This window comes from Rhinoderma darwinii, chromosome 4 (assembly GCF_050947455.1).
Source record: "Rhinoderma darwinii isolate aRhiDar2 chromosome 4, aRhiDar2.hap1, whole genome shotgun sequence".
NCBI classification, from domain to species: domain Eukaryota; kingdom Metazoa; phylum Chordata; class Amphibia; order Anura; family Rhinodermatidae; genus Rhinoderma; species Rhinoderma darwinii.
Window position 1 is genome coordinate 363090497 of NC_134690.1, and position 25605 is coordinate 363116101.

The window sequence follows — 25605 nt, forward strand, 5'->3', positions numbered from 1 at the left end:
CCCCTCTCTAACCTGGCTACCCCTTTTTTTTCTACATTGACCTCCCTCCTCAGCCCTAGTTTAAATACTCCGCCACCCCAGCTAGAATTCTCTCCCCCAGCACAGCGGACCCCCTTCCATTTAGGTGCAAATCATCTGCAGAATACAGTTTGTACCCCAATGAAAAGTCAGCCCAGTGCTCTAGGAACCCAAATCCTTCTCCTCTACACCAAGACTTCAGCCATGCATTTAACTCCCTAAGCTCCCGCTGTCTTTCCTGTGATGCGCATGGCACAGGCAGTATTCCTGAGAATACAACCTTGGAGGTCCTTCCCTTCAGCTTGTAGCCTAGTTCTTTAAAATTATTCTTAAGGCTCCTCCACCTACCATTTATTCTGTCGTTGGTACCGACATGGACCACGACAGCTGGATCATCACCAGCCCCTCCCAGCAATTTGTCCACCCGTTCCACCACATGCCGAACCCTGGCACCAGGGAGACAGCAAACCATTCGGTTGAGGCGGTCTTGGCGACAAATTATTCTATCCGTCTTCCTGATTATAGAATCCCCTACAACTATCAATTGTCTTGGCTTGCCTGCATTACCATCCCGCCGACTACTAGCTGGGCTGTTCTCCCGGCTGTTAGGGAGATCAGTATCCACTAGGGCTGCCTTTTCTGAGACTGACACCCTCGCATCATCACCCAACCTGGCAATTTTGCTTGGAATGCCAGAAACCGGATCGGCCTTCCTTGTCTTTGACCCCTTTCTACTGCCCCTAACTACATTAACCCAGCTACTTACCTGATCCTGCTCACCCATGTCTTCACCCTCCAGTTCTAACCCACTAACTGCATGCTCTGTGAGCAGCAAGCTCCGCTCAAAATTGTCTATCCTCCTCAGTGTTGGGGAACAGAATCAATAATTTTAAAACGCATTTGGGATACATTATGTTTACAATCTATAAAGTGTCTAGATACTGGTAGATCTCTTCTCTTGGTCTTAATATTCGATTTATGATTCCTCATTCTGAGAGTTACTTCAGTTGTGGTCTCTCCCACATAATATAAACCACAAGGGCAACTAAGTAAATAGATTGCAAAAGTAGTTTTACAAGTATAGAAACCCTGAATTTTAACCCCTTAGTGTCTAAGCCTGTTTTGGCCTTCAGGACCAGCCCCATTTTTGCAAATCTGACATGTGTCACTTTAAGTGGTAATAACTCCAGAATGCTTTTGCCTATCCAAGCGATTCTGAGATTGTTTTCTCGTGACATGTTGTACTTTATGATACTGGAAAAATTTTGTCATTAAATTCAATATTTATTTGTAAGAAACGCCAAGATTTAGAGAAAATTAGCAAAAATTTGCATTTTTCTAAATTTAAATGTATCTGCTTGTAAAACAAATTGTAATACCACACAAAATACTTACTAGTTTATATTTCCCATATGTCTACTTTATGTTTGCGTCGTTTTTTGAACATTCTTTTATTTTTCTAGGACGTTACAAGGCTTAGAACTTTAGCAGCAATTTCTCACATTTTCAAGAAAATTTCAAAAGGCTATTTTTTCAGGGACCAGTTCAGTTCTGAAGTGGCTTTGAGGGCCTTATATATTAGAAAGTCCCCAGAAGTCACCCTATTTTGAAAACTGCACCCATCAAAGTATTCAAAACAGCATTCAGAAAGTGTTTTAAGCCTTTAGGCTTTTCACAGGAATTAAAGCAAAGTAGAGGTGAAATTTACAAATTTCATTTTTTTTCTTTGAAAATTCATTTGTAATACATTTTTTCTGTACCACAGAAGGTTTTACCCAAGAAATGCAACTCAATATTTATTGCCCAGATTCTGCAGTTTTTAGAAATATCCCACATGTGGCTCTAGTGCGGTAATGGACTGAAACACAGGCCTCAGAAGCAAAGGAGCACCTAGTGGATTTTGGGGCCTCCTTTTTTTAGAATATATTGTAGGCACCATATCAGGTTTGAAGAGGTCTTGTGGTACCAAAACAATAAAGACCCCCAAAAAGTGACCCCATTTTGGAAACTATATCCCTCAAGAAATTTATCTATGGGTATAATTAGCATTTTGAACCCACAGTTTTTTTGCTAAATTTATTTGAATTAGTATGTGAAGATGAAAATCTTTTTTTTTGTGAAAAAACGTAGAAATTTTAAATTTTTACAAGGAATAAAGTAGAAAAAACACCCCAACATATGTAAAGCAATTTCTTCCGATTATAGCAATACCCCATATGTGGTAATAAATTGCTGTTTGGACCCACAGCAGGACTCAGAAGGGAAGGAGCACCATTTGGATTTTGGATTTCTGATTTTGCTGGAACAGTTTTCAGTGCCGTGTCGCGTTTGCAATGCACTGGAGGGATGAAAACAGCGGAAACCCCCCAAAAGTGACCCCATTTTGGAAGCTACACCCCTCAAGGAATTTTTCTAGGGGTAAAGTTAGCATTTTGACCCCACAGTTGTTTTTCTAAATTCATTGGAATTAGTCTGTAAAGGTAAAAATCAACATTTTTTTCTGAAAAAAGGTAGCCATTTTTAATTTTTACAAGGAATAAAGGAGAAAAAGCACCCCAACATTTGTAAAACAATTTCTTCTGATTATGTAAATACCCCATATGTGGTAATAAACTGCTGTTTGTACTCACACCGGGGCTTAGAAGGGAAGGAGCACTATTTGGCTTTTGGAGCTCAAATTTAGCTGGAATAGTTTTTGGTGTAATGTCGAATTTGCAAAGCCCCTGAGAGACCAAAACAGTGGAAGCCCCCCAAAAGTAACCCCATTTGGGAAACTACACCACTTAAGGAATCTATCTAGGGGTATAGTGAGCATTTAGGCCCCACACGTCTTTTGCAGAATTTATTAGAATTAGGCCGTGAATTTAATATCAACATTATTTCCACTAAAATGTTGAATTTTTTCAATTTCACAAAGGATAAAGGAGAAAATGCACCCCAACATTTGTAAAGCAATTTCTCCCGAGTACGGCAATACCCCACATGTGGTCATAAATGTTCTTTCATTAGAAAGTAATTAACCCTTTACGAACTGATTCATGTTTTGCTTTTTGCTTTTTCGTTTTTCCTCCCCGCTTTCCGAGAGCCACAACTTTTTTATTTTTCCGTCAATAGAGCGGTGTGAGGGCATATTTTTTGCGGGACGAGCTGTAGTTTTTATTGGTACCATTTTTTGGTACATAAGACTTTTTGAGCACTTTTTATTACATTTTTTGGTAGAGCCAGGGTGACCAAAAAACTGCGATTTTGCCGTTTAAAATTCTTTATTTTTCACGCCGTTCACCGTGTGAGTTAAATAATGGTATATTGTAATAGCTTGGACTTTTACGGACGCAGCGATACCAATTTTGTGTATTTTTTTAATTTTTTTACATTACTTTAGAGAAAAAATGTGAAAAGGGTTTCTTTTTGGACTTTAAATATTTATTTAATTTTTTCCACTAATAATAACTATTTACTTTTGTTTTTACATATTTTATTAGTCCCCCTGGGAGACTTGAACCAGCGATCGTTAGATCACTGGTAGAATACACTGCAATACTAATGTATTGCAGTATATTGTCATTTTTACAGGCTCCTGTTACAGCGTGATCGCTGTTTCTGTCCGTTAGTCCCGGGTATAAGCTGTAATACACAGCTGACACCCGCAGCGTCTGGCGCGGGCTCAGCGAGTGAGATGCTCCATATATCACCCCCCACACCACGACATGCTATTAAGTCATGGTGCGCGAAGGGTTTAATGCGCAGCGGATGGTGCAGAGTGAAAATTTAAATTTTCCACTGATGTGTCATTTTAGTGCACTATATGTTGTGCCCAGTTTGTGCCACAAATACCACATAACATATTAACAGGGTTCTCCCGGGTATGACGATGCCATATCGGTGGACGTAAACTGCTGTTTGGGCACGCTGTAGGGCTCAGAAGGGAGGGACGCCATTTGGAGCGCAGATTTTGCTTGGTAGTAGCTCTGGCGTTTTGCTGGTATTTCAGTTTATAATGTGGGGGCAAATTTAGGCTGGGCAGAGTACATCAGGGGCATAATAAGAGGGTATAATAATGCGGTAAATAAATAATAATCTGCAGATATGTGGCCAGTGTCGCACTTATAAATGGCACCCGATCCTATCCGCTTTTGGAACGCTCTGTACATTTTGCATCGCCATAATCTGAGAGCCGGAACTTTTTTTATTTTTTCACCACTGGAGCCGTGTGAGGGCTTATTTGTTGCGGGACAATCTGTAATTTTCATTGGTACCATTTTGGGGTACATGCGATTTTGTTGATCACTTTTTATTCAATTTTCCGGCAAGCCAGGTGACCAAAAACCATCAATTCTGACAATGATTTTTATTTATTTTTGACGGCTTTTACCCTGGGCTATAAATGACCATTATACTTTATTCTGCGGGTCGGTACGATTACGGCGATACCATATGTATATAGGTTTTTTTATGTTTTGCGCAATAAAATCACTTATTTAGAAAATAAATTATTTTTTGTGTCACCATATTCTGAGAGCCGTAACTTTTTTATTTTTCAGTCAAAAAAGCTGTGTAATGGCTTGTTTTTTTGCGGGACAGGTTGTAGTTTGTATCGGTACTATTTTGGCGTACATGCGACTTTTTAATCACTTTTTATTACATATTTTGTGAGGGATGGTGACCAAAAAATAGTGATTCTGGCATTATTTTTCGTTTATTTTTTTTGCGGTGTTCACCGTGCGGGAAAAATAATATTATAGTTTTATAGTTGGGGTCGTTACGAACGCGGTGATACCAAATGTGTGTCATTTTTTTTTACGTATTCATTTTTTTTCCTATAATAAAAGACTTATAATAGGAAAAAAAAGCAGTTCTTGTTTATATCACTTATAACTTTTATTTTTACACTTTTTTTAAAACATTTTTATTCTTTTTTTTACTTTTTTCACTTGTCCCACTAGGGGACACTTAGACTTGCAGCTCTGATCGCTGCTGGAATACATTACACTACACACGTAGTGTAATGTATTCCAACTGTCAGTGTGACGTCACAGTCACACTGACAGGAAGCCTACGACGACCACCCTCGGGGTGGTCCTCATAGGCTTCTGTACATGGCAACCCGGAAGCCATTATCTGGCGTCCGGTTGCCATGGGTACGATCGCCAGCCCCCGTGATTTCACGTGGGGGCTGCTGATCGGCGCTAAACACCTTAATTGTGGCGTTCAAAATCGAGCGCCGCAATTAAGGGGTTAACTGCCGATATCAGCGGCGATGGGCCGCTGATCGGCAACGGGGAATGCAGGGCAGACACCCTGCACAGTTAACCGCCGCTGCTGTGTAGCGCCGCGCGGCGGTTAACTGTCAAAGCACTGACGTAACTGTACGTCAAGGTGCGCGAACTTACTGCTCACCTTGACGTACAGTTATGTCATGGTGCGTTAAGGGGTTAAACGTTTTTCCAGTTTGTGGATGACAGAAACTATCTCCTTTAATCATATGATTACACATGTTACATCCCAAACAAGGAAAGCATCCACGTTTTGAAGGGGCTAGAGTGCTTTGTGTCATTTTAATTTTTGATCCAATATCTGCCTTTACCAACCTATGTCTAATAGTTTTACCTTTACGATATGCTAACAAGGGTGGTTCTTGAAACTCTTTAATAAAGGGAAAGGCCCTGGTCAATAAACGCCATTCTCTTTTCAGAATATTACCAATTTCAGAACTGGAAGTCGAAAAAGTAGAGACAAATGGTATGCGAATATTATTTTTATGTCTCGCTGACTGTCTATGTAGTAGTTGTTGTCTATCCATTGAAAATACTTGCTCTTTGTGGATATTAAGCATGTCCACCGGATATCCTCTGCTAATAAATTTATTGCACATTTCGTCAACTCTGTTGGATAGCTGATCCTCATTACTCACAATTCTTCTAACCCTGAGAAGTTGACTGAATGGCAATGATTTCACCATAGCCCTAGGGTGTCCACTGTTATAGTGCAACAGACTATTTCTATCTGTTTTTTTAGAAAATATATCTGTAGATAAAATCCCATCATGTAGATGGATTTTAGTATCCAAAAATTCCACCGAAGAGTGGGAATAGGTCATGGTAAATTTAATCCCCTGGCATATATCATTCAAAAAGACATGAAAAAGATGTAATTCCTCCTCTTAGCCGGTCCAGATGAGGAAGACATCGTCTATGTATCTCCACCACCGTAACACATGTCCAAAGTGGGGGGACACATAGACGAGGTCCTCCTCAATCCGCCGCATAAAAATATTTGCATAAGTTGGGGCCATATTTGACCCCATGGCCGTGCCCCTTTTCTGAAGGTAAAATTTATCACCAACCATAAAATAATTTTTAGTGAGTATGAATTCAAGTAATTTGATAACAAATTACATTTTTTTATCTGAAAATTTCAGACGTGTCAGATAATGTAGGGCAGCTTTAATACCTAAAGCATGATCTATGGAGGTATAAAGACTTCCCACATCAAGGGTAGCAAGGATAGACCGATCGGGGACCCTGAGAGAGCCAATCCGAACGAGAAAATCAGTGGTATCCTTGATGTAGGAGTCAGCCCCCATAGCAAATTGTCTCAAAATTTTGTCTATAAAAATCGCTGCTGGAACAAATAATGAATTACTCCCCGAAAACAATAGGGCGACCTGGGGGCTTTAATGGATCCTTATGAATTTTTGGGAGAAGGTAAAGCACCGGAGTGACCGGATGCTTTACCTTCAAAAATTCACAGAGGTCTTTGTCAATGATCCTATATAATTGCACTGTGTACTGTATACTTTGTGTATCCTCCTATATTTATGTGGTACTGCACACTGTTTGAATTAGCTTGAGAAAGGTTCAGGTGTGAACCGAAACGTTGCTCATTCTTCCACCTGGTGGTGAATAAACCAACATCTCCCCAACGCTGAAGTCCTGGTGCTGTTACTTGTTCTTTTGTCTTTGGTATATATATATATATATATATATATATATATATATATATATATATATAAAAGAAAAAAAAAAAATATATATATATAGTTCGTGTATATATGGATTAACAGGAATAAAAAAGAACTGGATCAAAACAAGAAACCAAAGAACATAATGACAAGGAAAATATGGAAAAATATTCCATTAAGAACATCGGGCCTTTCAAACAGTTGATCTGTGGGGGTGCCATTGAGCATACGCGGGCAAAAACGCAGCGAAAAGCGCTTTCTCTGCCTCCCATTGATGTCAATGGGAGGTCAGAGATTTAAACGCCCAAAGATAGTCCATGTCTCCTTCTTTTTCCCGCGAGCGGCTTTTACTGCTGGCGGGGAAAAAAACACCTCCACATTCCCTTGAAATCAATGAGGCTTTTTCGGAAGTTTTTGGCGCGTTTTCTGATGCAGTTTCCTCATCAGAAAACGTGCCAAAAAACTCAGTGTGGACTCCCCCTTAGGAGGGTCCAGTCCACCATAGTACAAAAGCAAAGTCCAATTTACTTTACCTCTCTGATGACCAGTATCCACACATTAGTCTCTCCTTTGGAAAATACACCTCTTAATCACACCATGTGGTAGACATGGTGAATGTCAGGAAGAATGCATTGGATGCTTCTGACAGAACACAACTGGGTTCTGTGGTTCTACCGAGAATGAAGATAATTACGTCCGGGATACACCAGCAAGCATTGCTCATAGAGGAGCACCACGCAAATTGCGTTAAGAAAAAATATCTAATTCACAAAAGTAAAAACACATTCAAGCACATCAGATCAAAAACATGCAGCACGCCCGTTTCCTGTCCACCCCTGGGTTTCTCCTTGTCAGCCTCTTCTGGGATATGTTTAATTTGTTTACTACCTATTGATATGAAAGTAACACAATTTTCGAACAGATATTGTCACGTACCCTCTGCCTGCGGCTCCCTTGGTCTCCAGGACATCGAGAGTTACTCGCTAGGGCGTCGCCCCGTCTGGCAGACTGAGGCAGTCTGCAGCCAATAGGAGCACAGAAGGCGTCAGGCCAATCAAAGCCTGGCTGATGTTCCTGAGCTCCCGTCCTCTCCTTATTTAGTTTAGCCTGGGATAGTTGGCCTTTGCCTGTAATTAGAGTTTCCTTGCCTGGTGCTTTCCCTTGTTTCAGACTCCCCTGAGCGACTTGCTTTTTTACTTCTTGTGACCTGACCACGGCTGGACTCCTCACTTTTCTTTGTCTTCTGACTTTTGTTTTTTCCGCTCTCTCCCGGTTTTACCCTGCCTGCCTGACTCCGCCTTTTGCCCCCGGACTTGTCCGCCACGCAATTGCCCTGTCTCTCCCTCCGTGTACTTCCCAGGTTACCCTTTGTTATTTTGTACTGTCTCTGTCTTATTTGTTTGTCAGTTTCACTTGTACCAGTATAGGGAACGCCGCCCAGTTGTGCGCCATCGATTAGGTCTATTCGTACAAGTATGTAGGGACAGAGGTTTGTGAAGAACAGGGACCTCATTGTTTACTGTGTATTTGTTCATGACAGATATGCTCTCTTTGGCAATATCTTCATTTTAACAGAATTTATTCTTATTTTCATAAGCATTTCCCATTTCTGTACTTATTTGTGAAGACATTATCCCAGTCTTTGAACATTAGTGTTAATCTCTTCTCAGTGGTGTGGTTAGGCAATGGCATTAGGGCGCATGCCCTCGATCCTTTGTCTGATACCCCAGGCCGATGATCGCCCCTCTTAATTGCATCCCTAATTATATTAGCTAACAAGGAAGCAGCTTAAATCATTATGTTCTGGCTGCTTCTCTGTCTCTTTAAAAACAAACAAAGTATGTCCCCCAGCAAACTGATCTTTCCCTCTGACTAAACCCCCAGTAACTGGTGCCCCAGGTGTTTCCAAACTGTAATAACATCCCTGAATGTTTATATCTAGTCTGGGGTTGTAGGGTAGTTCACATGCACCCCTCCCCCATACACACATTCATGCCCAATTTGAAAAAAAAAAAAAAACTTGTACGAGAGAGTGTGATTAAATTCCTAAATTCCCTGGTCTAAGCTATGGGGACAGCAGGGAACACTTAGCAATCAATTTATGAGCAGTAAATACTGTTTCTTGGACAAAGTACAATTAAGGCCCTGTTCACATCACGTTTATAGGCTCCGTGTAATGGGGACCATGACGAAGGCCATACTGTGGCATTCATCACTTATAGGAACCCATTGTAAAGAAACATATACAGATGTAGCTGTCTTTACCTTGACCTTTAACGCATTAAATACACAGTGGAAAGATTCTTTATCTTGACTTTTTCAATGGCTTTTCAATGGCTTTTGTTGTGTGATATCACGCTGCAGCAAGTTATCAGAGTCAAGATAAAGATGGCTACATCCATACTGCGCGGTATTCATTTTTTTAACAATAAGTGGCAATTTACTGTCTTCTGGCAGATTAAAGCAGGAGATGTATCCGTTTAAAGAAGGTCGTTGAACCACATGACCTCGGACGGGCCTCCTCATAGTGCCTTGCAGGCAGCCTTCCCATAATGCACTTCAGGTATCCCTCCTTCTAGAACAGCTATTTATGAGGAGTATAGTTGGATGACTCAAATATTAAAAGCCCAACCAGAAAATGCTCCTGGTTGAATACATTCGTAGAAGACATCAGACGTCAGACACCAGTTTTCTGGGCATTTGCGTTTTGTGGCGAATTAATTTAGACCGAATCAAAGCAGATGGCTTATTTGATAGAATCAGACCCAAAACAAATTTCAGTAAAAAATTCACTCCTCTCTAGTCCAATTATAAAAAAGTATGTAATGAGTGGAGCAACTGTGTGTCCATCACAAGACCCTGAAAAGATTTTGATCTCCGGGGAGTAAACGATGACAGTTCCTATTAACCCCTTCCCGACATTTGCCGTACATGTACGTCATGGAAAGCATTGACTTCCCGCATCTTGCCGTACATGTACGTCAAATGCAGAAGGGGTTACCGTATCAAAAATAAAAGTTTTAAAGTAAAGATGGCTGCTGTTCATAACAGCAGGACATCTGTACACGATGCCCAGGGGGGTGTCGCCTCCCCCCCGCATCGGCGATCGCCGCCATTGGCCGTTCAATTCAGACCGGCCAATTGCGGCTGTTTGCGGCTTTTGCCAATCACTGTGCCACAGGGCACAGTGATATGGTGGTGATTGGTGCTGTCTAGGACAGCACCAATGACTACCATGTTCCATGTAAAAAATGGCGGTGATGCCAGCCCCCAGATCGCTATGGTTGGTCGGTCAGCACCGACCGACCAATCGCAGCCATGGCGGGTGTTTGAAACACCCTACACCAGCCCTGCCCACCTCATTCCGGTTAGGAACGGTGAGCAGAGCTGGTGTGACCGTCTGTGAAGCCAACTTACCGAATCTGAGGCCTTCTGTGCTGCGATCCTGCTGTGACGTCTTCATCCGACTGCTTCCTGCAGAAGAGTGAACCGTCATCATCATCAACTGTGCTGCTGCTGATTTTTTTTTTTTTTAGCAGCAGCACTTGTTTTTTTTCCTAAACTTCTTATCCCTGTACCCTCCCCCCCCATCCCACCCTCCCCATCTTTCCCTTTTTACGTCCTGCGGCCGCCGAGTGCGGATCAGTGACCGCCATCACTGACCGCCAATTTTTGGCACAGGACTTCCTTTTTTTTTGTATTTTGCACCTCCCTGTGTGCGCCCTGCGGCCACTGAGTGCTGATCAGTGACCGCCATCACTGATCAGCATCCGTGGTAATTTTTTTTATTTTTTGGCCTTTTTTATTACTGCACCTTTTTTTTGCGTGCGCCCTGCGGCTACTGAGTGCTGAGTCTAATAATCAGCCTCAGTGGTAATTTGTTTACGCAGGTTTTTTTTTGGCCTTTTTTTCTTCATTTTATAAAACTGTAAAAAAAAAAGACTAGCATTAGAGTAGCGGACGTTTACTGACGTCCGTTTTGTAAAAAAAGATATATAGCAGAAGTTCTAGCTATATATTTTTTTATACAGTTTGAATAAATTGACTTCTTATAGTTAGCGTCCATTTAGTGACGGACATTTAGTTCGTTCACTAAATTTTTGATAGCGTAGCGACAGTTAGTATAAATTTATGGCGTTATAGTCAGCGTCCGTTTAGTGACGGACATTCAGTTTTTTTTAACTGAAGTTCGTTCACTAAATTTTTGATAGCGTAGCGACAGTTAGTATAAATTTACATCTTATAGTCAGCATCCGTTTAGTGACGGACATTCAGTTTTTTTTTAACTGAAGTTCGTTCACTAAATTTTTGATAGCGTAGCGACAGTTAGTATAAATTTATAGCGTTATAGTCAGTGTCCGTTTAGTGACGAACATTCAGTTTTTTTTAACTGAAGTTCGTTCACTAAATTTTTGATAGCGTAGCGACAGTTAGTATAAATTTATAGCGTTATAGTCAGCGTCCGTTTAGTGACGAACATTCAGTTTTTTTTAACTGAAGTTTGTTCACTAAATTTTTGATAGCGTAGCGACAGTTTTAGTATAAATTTACATCTTATAGTCAGCGTCCATTTAGTGACATACATTCAGTTTTTTTTAACTGAAATTTGTTCACTAAATTTCTGATAGCGTAGCGACACAGTTGTAGCTCAGTTTTTTTTACAGTTCTATATTGAACGTTCAATAAATTTCTTTCTCCTAAATTTTTCTTATTCTTCTCTTCTTTTTCTTTTTTTTTTCCTATAAATTTCATATTACACGTGTAAAAGCACAACATACAAAACCACCTCTATAAAGAGTATTACACGTGTTGAAGCACTACATACCCCCCTAATAAAAATGGCCCAATCATCTCAAAGGCTCTACTCCGCTGAGGAGGCATACGCCATCCTGGCCTCTGACACTGAATCGGCCAGCGAGGGAGAAGAGGAAATTGCCCCATTCATCTTGACCTCATCATCCTCATCCAGTGATGAGGAACCCCCGCAAAGACGCCCCAGGACATCAGCTGAGGCAACCCCCCAAATGAGCGATACCCTGTGGAACCCACCCCCTGATAATTATGAGCCTCACATTCCAGATTTCACAGGGAGCTCTGGAATTCTATTTGAGACTGTAGGCCTCGCAGAAATTCACTATTTCAATCTGTTTTTCACTGAGGATTTTGTTAATGTAATGGCGGCCCAAACAAATTTATATGCCCAACAATTTTTAGCCCAAAACCCCACGTCATCATTTGCTAGGTGGACCCCCATAGAGGCAGCGGAGATGATGAAATTTTGGGGCCTTGTCCTACATATGGGCCTAGTAAAAAAACCAGAGATTAGGCAATACTGGAGTGCGGACATTTTATACAGCACCCCATTATACCACATGGCAATGACCCGGGCACGATTTGAAATTATTCTGAAATTTTTGCATTATAATGATAATGCACAGTGCCCGCCCCGTGATGACCCCACATACGACCGCCTATTCAAAATCAGGCCAATGATTGATTATTTCTGCACCAAATTTCAGGAAGTGTACACCCCCGAAAAGAACATAGCAATAGACGAGTCCCTTGTACATTTTAAGGGGAGACTAAAATTCCGCCAATACCTGCCAAGCAAGAGGGCGAGGTATGGAATTAAAATGTACAAGCTGTGCGAGAGCAGCTCAGGGTACACCTACAGGTTTCGGGTTTATGAAGGGAAGGACACCAGGATAGAACCTCCAGAATGCCCCCCTGTCCTGGGAGTTAGTGGAAAAATAGTGTGGGACTTGATGCACCCACTGCTGGACCAGGGTTATCACCTTTACGTGGATAACTTCTATACCAGCATCCCACTATTTAAATGCCTCTCCACCAGAAGTACTGTAGCATGCGGCACCGTGCGCAAAAATCAGAGAGGCCTCTCTAAAAATCTGATTGGGCAACCCCTAAGAAAAGGAGAAAGCAGGGCACTACACAGCGATAACTTGTTGCTGGTCAAGTATAAGGACAAGAGGGACGTCCTTATGTTGACCACAATACACGGTAGTGGCATCACCCCTGTCCCTGTCCGAGGTAGCACCACAATGACCCCCAAGCCAGACTGCATCCTCGGCTACAATAAGTACATGGGAGGTGTTGATCTCTCTGATCAAGTACTGAAGCCGTACAGTGCCATGCGTAAAACAAAGACGTGGTACAAAAAGCTGGCCGTGCACGTGGTACAGATGGCATTGTATAACGCTTACGTGCTATACCGATGTGCAGGCCGGACAGGGACATTCCTTCAGTTTCAAGAAGCGGTTATCAAGGCCCTTGTATTTGGGGACCAGGAAGGGGAGAGCCCCAGTACTTCTAGAAGCGATGGTCCACGTATTGTACCAGGGCAACACTTTCCTGGCGAAATCCCCCCCACTGGTAAAAAGGGAAGGAGCCAAAAAAGGTGTAAAGTGTGTTACAACAGAGGGAGAAGACGAGACACAACTTATCATTGTGAAACCTGTCCCGACAAACCTGGCCTGTGCATAAAAGAGTGCTTCAAAGTTTATCACACATCCATGGATTTTAATTGAAACATTTTTTTAAATGCTCACTATACCCCTAGATAATTTACTCAAGGGGTGTAGTTTCCAAAATGGGGTCACTTGTGGGGGGTTTCCACTGTTTTGACCCCTCAGGGGCTTTGCAAATGCGACATGGCCACCGCAAACCATTCCAGTTACATTTGAACTCCAAATGGTGTTCTTTCCCTTCTGAGCCCTGCCGTGTGTCCAAACAGCCGTTTATGACCACATGTGGGGTACTGTTTTACTCAGGATAAACTGCTCTACAAATGTTGTGGTGCTTTTTCTCCTTTAGTCCTTGTGGGAATGAAAAAAAATTTTGCTAAACCTACGTTTTATTGGTTAAAATTTACATTTTCATTTTCACGGCCTACTTCCAATAAATTCTGCAAAAAGCCTGTGGGGTCAAAATGCTCACTATACCCCTAGATAATTTACTCAAGGGGTGTAGTTTCCAAAATGGGGTCACTTGTGGGGGGGTTCTACTGTTTTGACCCCTCAGGGGCTTTGCAAATGCGACATGGCCACCGCAAACCATTCCAGTTACATTTGAACTCCAAATGGTGTTCTTTCCCTTCTGAGCCCTGCCGTGTGTCCAAACAGCCGTTTATGACCACATGTGGGGTACTGTTTTACTCAGGATAAACTGCTCTACAAATGTTGTGGTGCTTTTTCTCCTTTAGTCCTTGTGGGCATGAAAAAAAATTTTGCTAAACCTACGTTTTATTGGTTAAAATTTACATTTTCATTTTCACGGCCTACTTCCAATAAATTCTGCAAAAAGCCTGTGGGGTCAAAATGCTCACTATACCCCTAGATAATTTACTCAAGGGGTGTAGTTTCCAAAATGGGGTCACTTGTGGGGGGGTTCCACTGTTTTGACCCCTCAGGGGCTTTGCAAATGCGACATGGCCACCGCAAACCATTCCAGTTACATTTGAACTCCAAATGGTGTTCTTTCCCTTCTGAGCCCTGCCGTGTGTCCAAACAGCCGTTTATGACCACATGTGGGGTACTGTTTTACTCAGGATAAACTGCTCTACAAATGTTGTGGTGCTTTTTCTCCTTTAGTCCTTGTGGGAATGAAAAAAAATTTTGCTAAACCTACGTTTTATTGGTTAAAATTTACATTTTCATTTTCACGGCCTACTTCCAATAAATTCTGCAAAAAGCCTGTGGGGTCAAAATGCTCACTATACCCCTAGATAATTTACTCAAGGGGTGTAGTTTCCAAAATGGGGTCACTTGTGGGGGGTTTCCACTGTTTTGACCCCTCAGGGGCTTTGCAAATGCGACATGGCCACCGCAAACCATTCCAGTTACATTTGAACTCCAAATGGTGTTCTTTCCCTTCTGAGCCCTGCCGTGTGTCCAAACAGCCGTTTATGACCACATGTGGGGTACTGTTTTACTCAGGATAAACTGCTCTACAAATGTTGTGGTGCTTTTTCTCCTTTAGTCCTTGTGGGAATGAAAAAAAATTTTGCTAAACCTACGTTTTATTGGTTAAAATTTACATTTTCATTTTCACGGCCTACTTCCAATAAATTCTGCAAAAAGCCTGTGGGGTCAAAATGCTCACTATACCCCTAGATAATTTCCTCAAGGGGTGTAGTTTCCAAAATGGGGTCACTTGTGGGGGGTTTCCACTGTTTTGTGCCCTCAGGGGCTTTGCAAATGCGACATGGCCTCCGCAAACCATTCCTGCTAAATTTGAGCTCCAAAAGCCAAATGGGGTTCCTTCCCTTCTAAGCCCTGCCGTGTGTCCAAACAGCAGTCTATGATCAAATGTGGGGTACTGTTTTACTCGGGACAAACTGCTCTACAAATGTTGTGGTGCTTTTTCTCTTTTAGTCCTTGTGGAAATGAAAAAAAATGAGCTAAACCTACGTTTTATTGGGAAAAATGTAGATTTTCATTTTCACATCCTACTTCCAATAATTTCTGCAAAAAATTTGTGGGGTCAAAATGCTCACTATACCCCTAGATAATTTCCTCAAGGGGTGTAGTTTCCAAAATGGGGTCACTTGTGGGGGGTTTCCACTGTTTTGTGCCCTCAGGGGCTTTGCAAATGCGACATGGCATCCGCAAACCATTCCTGCTAAATTTGAGCTCCAAAAGCCAAATGGGGTTCCTTCCCTTCTAAGCCCTGCCGTGTGTCCAAACAGCAGTCTATGATCAAATGTGGGGTACTGTTTTACTCGGGACAAACTGCTCTACAAATGTTGTGGTGCTTTTTCTCTTTTAGTCCTTGTGGAAATGAAAAAAAATGAGCTAAACCTACGTTTTATTGGGAAAAATGTAGATTTTCATTTTCACATCCTACTTCCAATAATTTCTGCAACAAATTTGTGGGGTCAAAATGCTCACTATACCCCTAGATAATTTCCTCAAGGGGTGTAGTTTCCAAAATGGGGTCACTTGTGGGGGGTTTCCACTGTTTTGTGCCCTCAGGGGCTTTGCAAATGCGACATGGCATCCGCAAACCATTCCTGCTAAATTTGAGCTCCAAAAGCCAAATGGGGTTCCTTCCCTTCTAAGCCCTGCCGTGTGTCCAAACAGCAGTCTATGATCAAATGTGGGGTACTGTTTTACTCGGGACAAACTGCTCTACAAATGTTGTGGTGCTTTTTCTCTTTTAGTCCTTGTGGAAATGAAAAAAAATGAGCTAAACCTACGTTTTATTGGGAAAAATGTAGATTTTCATTTTCACATCCTACTTCCAATAATTTCTGCAAAAAATTTGTGGGGTCAAAATGCTCACTATACCCCTAGATAATTTCCTCAAGGGGTGTAGTTTCCAAAATGGGGTCACTTGTTGGGGGTTTCCACTGTTTTGTGCCCTCAGGGGCTTTGCAAATGCGACATGGCATCCGCAAACCATTCCTGCTAAATTTGAGCTCCAAAAGCCAAATGGGGTTCCTTCACTTCTAAGCCCTGCCGTGTGTCCAAACAGCAGTCTATGATCAAATGTGGGGTACTGTTTTACTCGGGACAAACTGCTCTACAAATGTTGTGGTGCTTTTTCTCTTTTAGACCTTGTGAAAATGAAAAAAAATTAGCTAAACCTACGTTTTATTGGGAAAAATGTAGATTTTCATTTTTCACATCCTACTTCCAATAATTTCTGCAAAAAATCTGTGGGGTCAAAATGCTCACTATACCCCTACATAATTTCCTCAAGGGGTGTAGTTTCCAAAATGGGGTCACTTGTGGGGGGTTTCCACTGTTTTGTGCCCTCAGGGGCTTTGCAAATGTGACATGGCCTCCGCAAACCATTCCTGCTAAATTTGAGCTCCAAAAGCCAAATGGGGTTCCTTCCCTTCTAAGCCCTGCCATGTGTCCAAACAGCAGTCTATGATCAAATGTGGGGTACTGTTTTACTCGGGACAAACTGCTCTACAAATGTTGTGGTGCTTTTTCTCTTTTAGTCCTTGTGGAAATGAAAAAAAAATGAGCTAAACCTACGTTTTATTGTGAAAAATGTAGATTTTCATTTTCACATCCTACTTCCAATAATTTCTGCAAAAAACCTGTGGGGTCAAAATGCTCACTATACCCCTAGATAATTTCCTCAAGGGGTGTAGTTTCCAAAATGGGGTCACTTGTGGGCGGTTTCCACTGTTTTGGCACCGCAAGAGTCCTTCAAACCGGATATGGTGCCTAAAATATATTGTAATAAAAACAAGGCCCCAAAATCCTCAAGGTGCTCCTTTGCTTCGGAGGCCTGTGTTTCAGTCCATAAGCACGCTAGGGCGACATGTGGGATATTTCTAAAAACTGCAGAATCTGGGAAATAAATATTGAGTTGCATTTTTCTGGTGAAACTTTCTGTGTTACACAAAAAATGGATTCAAAATGAATTTCTGCAAAAAAAAACGAAATTTATAAATTTCCCCTCTATATTGCTTTCATTCCTGTGAAACGTCTAAAGGGTTAAAACACTTTCTGAATGCTGTTTTGAATACTTTGAGGGGTGCAGTTTTTAAAATGGGGTGACTTTTTGGGGGTTTCTAATATATAAGGCCCTCAAAGCCACTTCAGAACTGAACTGGCCCCTGTAAAAATAGCCTTTTGAAATTTTCTTGAAAATGTGAGAAATTGCTGCTAAAGTTCTAAGCCTTGTAACGTCCTAGAAAAATAAAAGGATGTTCAAAAAACGATGCCAAACTAAAGTAGACACATGGGGGATGTTAATTAGCAACAATTTTGTGTGTTATAACTGCCTGTCTTACAAGCAGATACATTTAAATTGATAAAAATGCTATTTTTTGCAATTTTTCACTATATTTTGGTGTTTTTCACAATTAAATACTGAATGTATCGGGCAAATTTTGCCAGTAACATAAAGTCCAATGTGTCACGAGAAAACAATCTCAGAATCGCTTGGATAGGTACAAGCATTCCGACGTTATTACCACATAAAGTGAAACATGTCAGATTTGAAAAATGAGGCTTGGTCAGGAAGGTCAAAAGTGGCTAAAGAGGGAAGGGGTTAAATAACTGCAAGCAGAGTAAAAACTATGAGGAATGATACAGAAGGTACAGATGTAGTGATCTCTAACTTGACCTTTTTAAACCTTAAACACACAGTGGCAAGAAACTTGAACTTGGCCTTTTCAGTGGTTTTCAATTGCTTAACCCGTTAGTGACCGGCCCATAGTGTCTCTACGTCGGTCACTAACGGGCCTTATTCCGATGCCATAGACTTTTTACGTCTCGGAATAAGTAAACAGAGCAGGGAACTGTAAAATCTCCCTGCTCTCAGCTGCCAGAGGCAGCTGAGGGCTGGGGGCGTCCCTGCTCGACCGGATGAGATTGATATAAGTGTCGATCTCACCCGTTTAACCCCTCAGATGCGGTGCTAAATAGCGTGCACCGCATCTGAGTGGTTTTGGAGAGAGGGAGGGAGCTCCCTCTCATCCAACTGACACCCAGCGATAAGATCGCCGAGTATCTGTTTCTCCGATGGCAGCCGGGGGCCTAATAAAGGCCCCCAGGTCTGCCTGTGGTGAATGCCTGCTAGGTCATGCCAGAAGCATGTCCTAGCAGATGCCTGTCCGTTTTACACGGACAGGCATAATACACTGCAATACAGAAGTATTGCAGGGTATTATAAATGCGATCGGAGGATTGCATAGTGAAGTCCCCTAGTGGGACTAGTAAAAAAGTTTAAAAAAAAAGTTTAAGAAAAAGTGAGAAAAAAAAAAGTCACAAAAAAATGAAAAACCCACTTTTCCCCCTTACAAACTGCTTTATTATTAACAAACAAAATAAAGTAAAAAAGTTACACATATTTGGTATCGCCACGTCCGTAACGACCCCAACTATAAACGTATTACATCACTTAACCCACACGGTGAACGTCGTAAAAAATAAAATAAAAAAACCAGCAAAAATTGCTGTTTTCTTTGAATCCAGCCTTAAAAAAATGTGATAAAAAGTGATCAAAAAGTCGCATCTACTCCAAAATGGTACCGATAAAAACTACAAGTCGTCCAGCAAAAAAAAGCCCTCCTACAATTGCATCGGCAAAAAAATAAAAACGTTACGGCTCTTCAAATATGGAGACACAAAAACAAATAATTTTGAAAAAAAAGTGTTTTCACTGTGTAAAAGTAGTAAAACATACAAAAACGATACAAATTTGGTATCGTTGCAATCGCAACAACCTGCTGAATAAAGTTATTATGTTATTTATACCACACAGTAAACGGCGTAAATTTAGGACACAAAAAAGTGTGGCGAAATTGCTGTTTTTTTTCTATTCCCCCGCAAAAAAAAGTTAATAAAAGTTAATCAATAAATTCTATGTACCCCGAAATGGTGCTATTAAAAATTACAACTTGTCCTGCAAAAAACAAGACCTTATACATCTATGTCGACGCAAAAATAAAAAGTGTATAGCTTTTTGAATGAGACGATGGAAAAACTAAAAAATGGCTTCGTCATTAACGTCTAAAATAGGCTGGTGGCAGTTCTTTTAATGGGTTTTTCTCACTACAGAAAGTGATAGCATTTCGCTAAGATATGTCATTTTTTCCCAATTGGTAGGGGTTCCCCACCAATCCTGACATTCAAAAATTGCAGTGGTCAGTAGTAGGCAGAAACAGCAATGCCAGGTGAATAGTACTAATGCAACGCTTATCTCCAATAGTTGGGGGGTTCCCCTGGTAGTTTGTGAGGGATGCAATATATAAATGATCTGGTTCTACATAGGAGGCTGGGACTACATTAGGTCCTGTAATGAATCACTAGTAGTTCCTATGAGCTTCTTATTCAAACAAGTGAACTCTGTCTACTTCTGAAATATAAATGACAATGTTAAAAACATGTAAAAGGTGTGTGTGTGTGGGGGAGGTTCAAGTGTCGTCAGTAATATTAAACTGTAACGTCTATGGCCGCGGACCATGGACCATAGACGAGTGAGTTCCGGGCGGCATCTCCCTCCTGGGAGACGCCGGCACTCACTTCAGCATTCTGAGACTTGCTCCCACAGGGTGTGCGTGCACGCGTGTGCCCAGCCTTAAAGGGCCAGTATGTGCACATGCAGAATATCTGCAAATTAGCCCAGAATGCCTTTAGACTATAAAAAGGGCTATGCCCTTCCATTGATCGCCTGAGCGTTGTTGTGTTACCCTAGTTTGTCTTTGCAAATTGTCTCCTAAGTGTTTTCCAGTTCCCAGCGTATTCCGTTCCTGCTGCTTGTACCCGGTATCCCATGCTACCGTGCCCCTGTGCCTTGAAGAGTTGGAGTCGTGTTGTGCTATCCCCTGCATCTACCGTGTTGCACCCCGCCGGGTGTCTGTCTACTGCTGGAGCCTCATCTTAGCCTGAAACTCTTTGTTTTATTAGAAAAATACAAAAACATAACAACAAAACTAATACATAACATAAATCACAACAATATATACAATATATACACAAAATACATTACTGCATTTTTTTCCCATCCCTGGTCTTGGCCAATTCCCTCATCCATTTGCACTCATCCACATTCAACCTTTATCATATTCCCCCCTCCTCCCACCAGAATCCACTCACCCCCACTCACTCCCTTCCGTACTCATTTGAAACAATCAGCCGGAAATGTGTCAAACCCCCGGCAAACATACCTATATACATGGTGAAACACAATACACCGCACACATTATATACACCCTTACATTTTTATTTTTATTTTTTTATATATATATATATATATATATATATATATATATTTTTATTTTTTTTAATATATATATATATATATATATATATATACACATATATATTTTTATATTTTTTTATTTTTTTTTATTTTATATTAATATACTGACCCTAACTCTATCTAGACTAACCCATCACCACACCAGGCCAACACCCCGCCCCATGTCCTCTCATGTCCGCTTAGTCCTGGCGTTGGCCTCCACCACCTCACCCTAAACCTCCCACTCAGACCCTCGCCCCATGTCTTCTCATGTTCTGCATAGTCCGGGCCTGAGCGGGAAAAGAAACTTTAACCACACCCCTCCCCACTCCCCCCAATTCCCCCACCCAACCTATCTAAACCCCTTTCACTATCCCTCACATATTCATAGCAACGAAACAACAAAACCACAACCCGAAAGCACCAAGTTCGGTTCCTGTAAGCCTTTATACTGCCTTTACGTATCAAAAAACAAAAACCTGAAGTGCACTAAACCAGCCTACCACCAGAAGGAAGGAGAAAGGAGACCCACCCGAACCCCCCAAGGCCAGGTCCCACCCACGCCGACACTTTCCCTATCGCTTCCCCTATCGCTTTCCCCTATTGCTGTCCCTTCTCTTACCCCATGTTTAATCTAGCCCTAAACTTATCCTCCTTTCCCTATTATTCTCCCTATCGCTTCGTTTTATGTGCCGGAACGAGGGCGAACCCCCCCCCCAGACGAGCCGGATGAGCCCCCCCCCCCCTGAAGGCCGATACCCTAAGGCACCCTAAATGAAAAGCCCCTCCATAAGCGAGAGGCTTTGGGTGCTCCCAGTCTACCGACCTCCAAAGAACGCACCTTCACCAGGTCACCGATGATATTCCCTACGACCTCATCAACCCGGAGGATTTTGCTCTGCGTAGATACTAAACACTGTGCATTCCAAGTAAAGTGCCTAACCACTATGCTAACTAAAAATGAAGTGTTACGGTCCCTACCACCTAGGTCTCTGAACATCCCATAAGCCCACCCGGCATAGGAGAGGTTGGCTAACCCGGGCCAGCCGATGGAGGTACCCACCCTTTTATATACCTCTGCATTAAAGGGGCAATGAAGCAGGAAATGCTCCATACTCTCCAGTGTATTGCTACACTCCTCCCGAGGACATCCTCTGTCATCAGTGTTTCTGTACTTCAGATTGCCCCTTACATACAGTCTCCCGTGGAAGCAGCGCCAAGCCAGATCCCAAAACTTCTGGGGAATCCTCACTGAATTTAAAAGTTTTAATCCCTCCCCGAGGTCACTACTTGGGCAGTCTTTGAGTGCCAGGGGCTTCTGGAAGTGGGTCATCAGAACCCTTCTGTCGAGAAATTTTCTCGGCATGGTCCCGATCTCCCACACCTCCAGACCCCACCGGCGCACCATCTTCAAAACCAGGGCGGCATAAGCCGGGAGATGCCCGTGGGGTGTACGCAGGTCTTTCACTTGGCCTCCTCTCTCCCATTCCTGGAAGAAGGGCTGAAACCACTCCCTGCAGGAGAGAATCCACCAAGGAGCCCTCTCTTGTCTGAGGTTTGCTAGATTAATCTTAATAAAAGTGTTCACTAGGAACACCACTGGGTTAACCATACCTAACCCTCCTAGTCTCCTTGGTAGATACGTGACTTCTCTCTTAATTAGGTTAAGCCTGCTCCCCCACAACAGTTGGAAGAACAGGCTATAGACCCGAGCCCAGAGAGGCTCTGGCAAGATGAACACACTGCTAAGGATACTCATAGATACTCATAATTCACCCGGTCAAACGCTTTGGCCTGGTCCAAGGACAGGATGTACCCCTTCCACTGGCCAGAATTTCCCCGCTCCACTGCCTCTCTGACACTGAGGACAGCACTAAATGTGCTGCGGCCTGGAATGGAACAATGCTGGACAGGTGAAAGGAGCCGGGGTGCAAATTTCACCAACCGATTAAACAGCACCTTGGCGAGAACCTTTCTGTCCGTATTGAGGAGCGCTATGGGACGCCAATTCTCAATACGAGTCGAATCCTTACCCTTTGATAGAACAATCAAAGCTGACCTCCTCATTGACCTCGGCATAGTGCCCGAGGATAGACACTCATTAAACACCGATGTCAAGAGGGGAACTAGGGTTCCTTTAAAGGTCTTATAGAATTCGGATGTTAAGCCATCCGGTCCTGGCGATTTTTTCAGACCTAGCCCGTCAATCGCCAGCATTACTTCCTCTTCTTTGATTGGATCTATCAAAACATTAAGAGAGGAATCCTCTCCTTGCTCGGGAACAGTTTCAGCCAGGAAAGCCGACATCTCCTCTCGGTCTGGATCCTGCTTACCCAAAAGGTGAGAGTAGAAGGATCTAACGATCTCCAGAATCCCTGACTTGGATCTCCTCAGGGACCCTGTACTGTCTATTAGTCCAGTCACTATTTTACAACTCACTGACATCTTACAGTTCCTGTAGGGGTCGGGCGAGCGGTACCTCCCGAAATCCCTCTCAAGAACCAAAGATGCGTGCCTATCATACTGACACCTCTTGAGCAACGCTTTCACCCCGGAGATCTTCACCTGGCTACCTCCGGCCGAGACCAGATGTTCAAGTTTCCTCCTCAGTTCCCGATACCTGCTCATGGACCTGAGGCCTGAAAGCCGGCGGAAAAATCCTGCCACCCTATATTTGAACAACTCCCACCACTCTGACTTAGTGCCACCTAGATCCAACAAAGGTACCTGGTCCTGAAGAAAATCCTCAAAGGCCTGTCTTATCTCTGCTTCTTCCAGGAGAGTGGAATTCAGCCTCCATATACCTCGTCCCATCCGGAGGGATTCTGCAATGTCCAGAGAAAACAAAATCATACAGTGGTCGGAGAATTCCACCTCAACAACGGACACTGGTGAAGAGATGGCTTCCTCCTTCAAAAAAAACCTGTCTATCCTAGACCTACAACTACCTCTTTGATAGGTGAACCCGGGGTGACCTGGGGTAAGCCTAATGTGGATATCCACCAGGCGAGCCTCACTAGCTATGCTATTTAAGGCCACGCTATCATAGCCCAGTCTATCTTTGGAACCTCCTCTATCACGGGGTCTAACGACAGTGTTAAAATCCCCTCCAAAGATGACCTGCCGACTGGAAAAAAGGAAAGGCTTAATCCTCATAAAGAGACTTTTTCGGTCCCACTTTGTTTGGGGACCATAGATGTTAATTAGCCTTAATTCTTGTCCCTTCATGAGAACATCTAAAATCAGGCACCTCCCCATTTCTAATTCTATCATCCGTCAGCATTTTACCGGTGCGGTGAAAAGAACCACCACACCGCTATATGGCTCAGCCACAAGAGACCAGTAGGAGGGTCCACGTCGCCAATCCCTCCTGGCTTTTACGACATCTGCCAAAAGTGACAGTCTGGTCTCTTGCAAAAACAAAACGCCAGCTTCACCTCGGCTGAGAAAATCAAAGGCTGCAAATTTAGCCATATCTGACTTAATGCTGGCGACATTAATGGAAGCCAGCGTCAACGGTGCGGGTACCGCCATCCTGGATGATAAAATTAGACGGCTTTCTTCTTCCCTCCCCTGTCGTGATCTGAAGAGGACCCTCCAGACCCTTTCCCTTTAGTTCTTTTTTTGGAGGTAGTGGAGTCCATCTCCTCCTGGCGGACCTCCGCCCCCTCACTCACACTCCCATCCTCGTCCCCTTGTCCCAGGTTGACCCCTGCCCCAGAGGCCTTTGTACCTCTTGGGGGAAGGGGCCCAGCACCCCCTGAAACCCCTACCTCACCCTCCTCCTCACTTTGCTGAGGAGCTGTAAGATCCATGAGGGCTTGGTAGCGGTTGGGGGAGAGCACCAGAGGAGTGCAGATTTTCCCTTCCGTGGCCGGGGCTTGGCCAGATGACTTTGGCCCCCTCAAGATCTTATCCTGTGTCCCAGATGTTTTTTTAGGCTGTACCCTCTCTTCCTCACCAACACTTTCATATTGGGAGGATTGAGAGTCCTCAGCCGCTTGCTCCCTCTGGATCCTCCTGACCTCCTCATCCAGTTCAGCGTCCCCAAGGGCATCCGTCTCCAGGGCAGGCTCCGGGTTCAGGCCAGAGGTCCCCCCAGTTACCTGGGCTTCCATCAGCTCCCTCTCCTTTTGCCTCTTCTCCAGCCTTCGATGGTAGGAAGGCTGGAGCCCTTTCCTTGATGTCTTCACTTGCCCTTTTGCCCCGCCATCTCTGCATGCCTCCTCACCCACAGGAGCCACCCCACTCTCTTCTCCTGCAGGCTTGGAGACAGCATTGATCACGGAGCGAGGACACCTACTGAATGGGTGACCTAAGTCACCACACAGATGACACCTAATCTGGCCACACGATGTAGCTAGATGACCTACCCCCCCACAATGAGCGCATTTCTGCACCGTGCAGGCTGCGCTCAAGTGCGAGGGGTCGCCACACCAGTGACACAGCCTCGGCTGTCCCTGGTAGAAGACCAGGATGCGATCCCTCCCAAGGAAAGCAGAGGATGGAATGTGGGACACAGTTTGCCCCAGACGCTTAAGTTTCACCATAAACGTCCAGGCCCCCGACCAGATGCCAAACTCATCCAGATTTTTCCTGGGCATCTCCGCTACCTCTCCAAACCGACTTAACCAGGTCATGATGTCAACACAAGAAAGTGACTCGTTACGGGTGAGAACGGTCACCTTCTTGAGACCATTCTGGCGGGATATTGCTTGTGCAGCAAAATCTCGCCAGCCGGGCTCGTCCTTCACCAGCTCATAATTCCCCCAGAAGACCTCCAGGCCTCCTGGTTGAACAAAGCTGATGTCAAACTCAGCTGAGCCATGAGGGTGTATCAGGGCAAAGATGTCACGTGCCCTGAAGCCCATCCCCAGCAACAGCTCCACCACCGTCTTTCT